Source organism: Arachis hypogaea, chromosome 7, assembly GCF_003086295.3.
Source record: "Arachis hypogaea cultivar Tifrunner chromosome 7, arahy.Tifrunner.gnm2.J5K5, whole genome shotgun sequence".
Taxonomy (NCBI): domain Eukaryota; kingdom Viridiplantae; phylum Streptophyta; class Magnoliopsida; order Fabales; family Fabaceae; genus Arachis; species Arachis hypogaea.
In genome coordinates, this window is record NC_092042.1 from 75512653 (window position 1) to 75518827 (window position 6175).

At 34.5% G+C, this 6175-nt stretch overlaps 1 long non-coding RNA gene across 2 annotated transcripts; it reads left to right on the forward strand.

Moving 5' to 3' along the window:
- Positions 1-911: 911 nt before the first annotated feature.
- Positions 912-5863, forward strand: LOC112704141 (uncharacterized). 2 transcript variants are annotated; one of them, XR_003154803.3, is made up of 4 exons: positions 912-1909; positions 2749-3860; positions 4466-4610; positions 5018-5863. It is a non-coding gene; the product is annotated as an uncharacterized lncRNA (long non-coding RNA). The 2 variants fall into 2 exon arrangements; XR_011864153.1 differs by having other exon boundaries at positions 2749-4610.
- Positions 5864-6175: the final 312 nt, after the last annotated feature.

A 6175-nucleotide genomic window follows, 5' to 3' on the forward strand; every position in this document is an offset into this window, starting at 1 on the left:
TCCAATATATTCTAATTTCTAGCTAGGACGATGAAGAACGAAAGTAATTCTAGAATATAAATTAGTACATTGATTGAAAGTAGAATGACAATAGTATTAATCCATAGAATAAACAAAACTCCTAACCTTAATCAGAAAAGTTTAGTTGTTCATGACTCAGAGAAAACTAGGATTTCCCAAAAGTGTGTAAAGTGCGAAATGAGGAAGAGCGAAGAGAGAAGAAGCCCGAAGAGTTAAATCTTTTTCCTTTTATATTTAATCTAATTGATTTGAAAATAAAATAAAGTAATAAGATATGAACCCTAAAAGTTTGTCTTTGGTAATAATAATAAACCAAATAAACTAAAATAAAAACAATAAAAAATAATTATTAACTAAATCTTCAACCAAAAAGTCCTTCTTTAGAATCTAATTTCGCGCTATTGGGGTTAAACGCCAAGTTCCGCATTTAGCGCCGCTGAGACAGAAAGGTTTTATGGTGTTGCTGTCTTCTTGGCGCTAAACATTAGGTTCGACATTTAGCGCCACTAACGTGTGACTCTGGCACTGGTTACGAAGCACCTGGCACTAAACGCCACAACGTCAACCCAACAAAAGGTTTGCACGCGTTACGAGGTGGCTAGCGCCAAACGCCCAATAATGGCGTTTAGCGTCCACTTGGCAGCATCAAATTTCTTCCTTTTTCTTCTCCTCGAATTTTTTCAAAAATAAATAAAATCATAATGCGTCTCAAAGTAGCATCCAAATAGGTTTCAAACACTAAAATCAAAATAAATTCAATAATTTCATATCCAAACTAATAAGAAAATATAGAAACTATGTGTAAAATTCCTACAATACCCCTTGTTCCTCTTTTTTTTCAAACCAAACCCTAACCCTCTTCTAAGACACTCACTCACCTCTCACTACTGCACACACTCTCACTCCCCTCACACCCTCTTCCTCACAGCACACACACCAGACTCTGACGGAAAAAGAAAGAAAGAAAAAGGAAAGAGAGAAAAGGGGAGACCGCGAGAAGAGAAGGGAGGAGGAAGGCAGGAGCTGTCCACGCCGAGCCACCATGCGAGGAGAGAGAGAGTCGCACCTCATCACCGCTGGCCTGGAGCACACCGCTCGTGTCCCGTCGCGTCGCCACCAGCCGCGTCCAGCTCGCTGGAGTTGCGTCGACATCAAAGGCCAGAACCGAGAGAGATGCGTCGGAGAGGGGGGATGAGTGCGAGAGAGGAGACGCGGAAGAAGGACTGCCGCCGTTGAACTGCTACAGCCGCCGCGCCTTGTCTCCGTCGCCGCTAAGCTTCAACCACCATCATCTCTGTTGGGGGTCACCATCATTGCTGAATGAAGAGGAAGAGTTTGAGTCGGCCAGTGAAGGGAGGAAGAAAGAGTCGCGATGGAGGAGCCGTTCACTATCGTCGCGTTTGCTGTTGCCATCAACAGAGCTCGTCGTCAGGGGAGCATCACCGACGTCACTGCTAATGAACCGTCTCCATCCCTATTTTGATCTTGCTCAGCCCCACACCCCCTTCATTCTTGTCTCTAAATCAGCACAATTTTTCCTATGATCTGATTCCATTTATGAAACTGAAACGCTTCCACCTTTATTCTGCTATATTTTCTTCTTTTCTTACATGCTCTGGTTTTAATTGCGATAATATGTCTTCGTTTTAGTATTATCGCCCTACTTTTGTTGCGTTTCTGCTGGGAATTATCTTGAGTACTGGTATTAGTGCTATCATGGAACGATTGGAGCTGTTGATGTTATGATTACATATGTGATGTAGCCGTGGAAGTTGCTGCCACCGTCTCAATCCAAATTCTGCGCTCATTCGTTTCATTTTACTTCAATCCTCCTCACCTTGGATTCTAGCACTCGGGTTCGATATCTTTGGTCCCTTAGAACCATGTTGTGAGTAGGCTTTACATTTATAATTGGTTGGCTTTGCATCTATAATTATTTTATTTTGATATACATTGTTTTGAACTTATAATTAAACTTACATATTATCAAAGGATTTAAAATTAGATTGAATAATTGATTTATTAGAACTAAATATTTATCTTTGTTAAGTACATTTTAATATGCACATGAGACTATATGTTTTTATGAGGCTATATGCATGTTTGATAAAACTTTATATTATTTTAAAATATTTGATTTTATTTGAATATGTATTTTTTTGAAGCATTGAAGTATTTGTTGTTAACTTGTTATTCACTTATTTTGAAATTGTGAAATATGTTTGAAATGCCTTAAGATTGAGAAAATATTATTGAAAAGGAGTTGGATGGAAAAGTATTATTTGATTTGATTTGATACATTATATGTTTGAAGACCGAAAAATTTGTTATATTTAAAATTATATGTTTTGAATTGGTTTGGGAGGCTCGTATTAGAAAACCGTAGTTAACGGCAATTATGACGTTAACCTAGATACATCTGGCTCAGACGTCAGCTAGCAAGGGCATTGCTAGCCTAACGTGTAGGCCACATGTTGGATTTGTTATTTCGTACGGACACACGAGAGGAAAGGGCTACCCTTAGAGGTGGAGCCGCCAAGTGTGGACTATTTGATTTGATTTCTGTATGAGAACTCCCTTATTGATTCACTCATTCATATAAATTATTATTTTCTAAATAAAATTATTTTTATAATAATATTTATATGGTCTCATGTGAATTATAGATGTACTGTTTAGTCACTGGGTTGCAAAACTCACTCCGTTTTTTTTTTAAATATTTTTCAGGAATAAATATTTGATTATGTGAGTATGTCTATTCAAGAGTAATGATCTGCAATGGGTATCTATTCCTTGTTGAGTTCTTAGGCGTCATCTACTCCATATATCACAGGCAGAATCTATTCATATTTATTTATTTTATTTTTGTTAAAAATATGTAATTATTTATCAAAAAATTATGTGTAACCTTATTTATCTTATATTCGAATCAGCTAAACTTGTTGGGGAACTATTTTCCTGACCGCCAATCATGGCTCACTTTGGGCTGCGACACTATGCTCACACATCAATAGATGCCCCAAAGTAGAATCATTGCATGAAACTGAGCGTTGCCTTACCAACATAAACTCACTACGGATTAGTGATTGTCGAGTCCTAAAGCGCAGATACTCGGTTGAAAGTGGAGAAGATTGGCCCAAGATTGCTCACATCCCAAACATACGCATAGACTGAGGTTGATCCCTCAAAAGGTGATAACGTAACATATAGCTAAGCCCTTTTAGGTAAGAACTATTTATCTGATTTCAAACTATTTTCAACAAAACTGATTATCACACATTTCCATTTTTTATCATAAGTGATGTATACAGCAAAGTCTCTTACTTCCCTAACTTGGTATATATAAATTCTCTTATTTCCGTTTTAGCTTATACTTCGAAGACAACAATATGTTTGATATGACACTAACTTTGCATGTTTTTGTGTCCTTTTTTTCTCCTAATATTTTAGTAACAATGCCGTATTCTTTGAATAAACAAGGGTATAATCATACTTTTTAAGGCACATAAGGGTATAATCATACTGCTTGTCAGCATCCAAGTTACCATTTTTGCATTGTTATTTTTTGTTTTGTTTTGTATTGTAGATCCACTTTCAAAACAATTACCAGAAACAGGATGATTGGGAAGTTTCTAAAATTACCACATACCCATTTTGTCTCATAAACAGATTGATATGCTTTTGGAGTGGCACACCTTTGTTAGCTTTCATACTCTGAACTTCCCTTTGATTGCAGAAAATGTCTGGCCTATTGTTTGCAGTTCTTGGCAATGGCATATGGCTAACTCTTTATTGCTCTGGCTCTTTGGGGCATTCTTCGATTGTGCTTCTTTTATGTAGTATATATCAGCATTCTTCCATTTCTTTGTTTATAATTTACAATTGCAAGTTATATCATTTTCTAGATATCTTCCCAGTTTTCAGCTTCTATATTAGTTATTTGCTGATGAATTACAGATTAGGATGCTTTTTACTCCCTGATAACTGAAACACTAACGGATATTATTAATCATACATTCATATGTACTTTACATTGTGTATATATTTCGTTGTATTCACTGGCTGAAAGTTTAATAAGCAATGCTTGACTCCTGAGGGAGTCTGAATATACTTGTGAGAAAAATATATTTTATTTCTTGTTCTCTGTGCTTAGCTTTTAACATACATTTGTTTACGCACTAAAAGATGCAAGGGATGCTACAAATTGTCATTCGATTCAGGTGTTCTTAATTTTATAGCTCATATGTTCTTTAGGGCGAAAAAAAATGGAAACCTCAATATTTCTATGTTACAATATCACTGATTTCCCACAACTTTTTCTTGATAAAAAAAATATGCTAGCTAACTTGTCTGGCAAACCATGAAAGTTAGTGGAAACTCACCCTGCTTGTTCTGCTTAGTTTAAAGTATAAGAATTTTAATTAGTTTCTTTGTCATACCATAGGTCTGTATTGTGTGTAATGGTCCCATTAGATATGGGAGAGAGTGTTTCCCATTAGATGCATGGAAAAGAGGGAGGAAGAATATTTCAGCAACATATATCTGCTATGCTAGTGCATTCCGCATTTGTCTCGCAAAGAAAGAAACAGGTCAGTCTCAATCTCAGTCTCTTAACAAGTAAGTAAGTAACAACCACTAGTTATTTGAACTTTCCATGTCCTTATTTAACTACTAATACTGCATAGCAGCATAGATTCTCTACTTGATTTCAATTTGTCTTCTCTTTTCTTTCATCTTATTATATACATATGCACTTTAGTAAATGTCTAATGTGAGAAGGGAGATTAATTAAAAAAAAGTATATATTACTTCAAAATGACATTCCGTTGTAAATATGATGGAAATAAAACGAAGATTGATACTTTGCACTCTTCTTCAAAAGCACAGAGAAGTTATTATTTTCAGTTTTTACGCTTCTGTGTTTTATGGACAGCAAGAAAAAACTATCGGCATACATGTGACTTAATTCTTACTACAGATAATTCACTATTTGCAGATTGCATGGGGTGATGCTATCATATAGAAAAAGGAGATTGGAGCAGCAAGTTCAACTTGGAAAAAGAGAGACTGAGCTAACAATCATATTTTACACAATTTATGAGGATTCATGTGCATTTTCTCATTGCTGATTTTGGTTTTTTGTGAATCTTGCTTGTTAGTGTGTGCTAGTGAGAGCTTATGCTTGTGAAAATTGTTCTTGGCATGCATCTGTGTGAGAGTTTGTGAGGAATTTTTTGTAATAGAAAAAGGCTGTGCGTGTTGAGTGAAAATACTAAGACCAAAAGAAAAGTCATTGTTAATGTCCCTGCTTTTTGATTCTTGGAATTGTCATTGCTTGATGAATTTGTAACTTGGATATTGATAATAGTTGAAAAATCTCACCACAAATTGTGATTGGGACCAGATGTAGGATTCATTTTGGAGCTGAACCAGAATAAATGACTTGGGCAATCTTCTTTTAACTCTTCATACTTTAATTAATAGTTGCATGCAGAAATAACTGTTTTAGTTTATCTGGTGCATAGGTATGAGACAAAATTGAGCTTCAATTTTCTAAATAAAAGTGAGAACCTCAATATTTCGGAACAACTCCAACTTAATATTTTATACTTCGAATTTTAATATTTTGTTATTGCTGCCAGTTCTTAACATTGCCATATAGCTTAATTTATCTTCTTTTTTTTTTTTTTTTTGTACTAAGTTCTATTATCCCAGCATGCTTAAGTTGCACAGGAATTTCTCTTATACACTTGCCTACTTCACGAGTTCTTGTGTTTAATTAGCCATGGAAGCTTTTTACTACTTTCATTCATATATATCAGTTTCTTCTCTACAAACAAGTAAAAAACATAAAATAAAAAAAATGCACCTTTACACTATGTTTGGATACAAAATAGAAAATAAGAAGAAAGAAAATAAGAGGAAAAAAAATAAAAAGAAAAGTGAATTTTTTTTTTGTTATTTAGATGAAGAAAAAATGGATAAAAAATAGGTAGAAAATTATATTAATACCCCTATTTATATTATATATAAATTATAACAGAATAAAATTACATTAATATCCTTATCTATATTATATATAAATTATAATATATTAATGTGACACAAAGAGTAAATTTGTAATCTTATCCTTATTTGCAAATTTTTCTTAGTT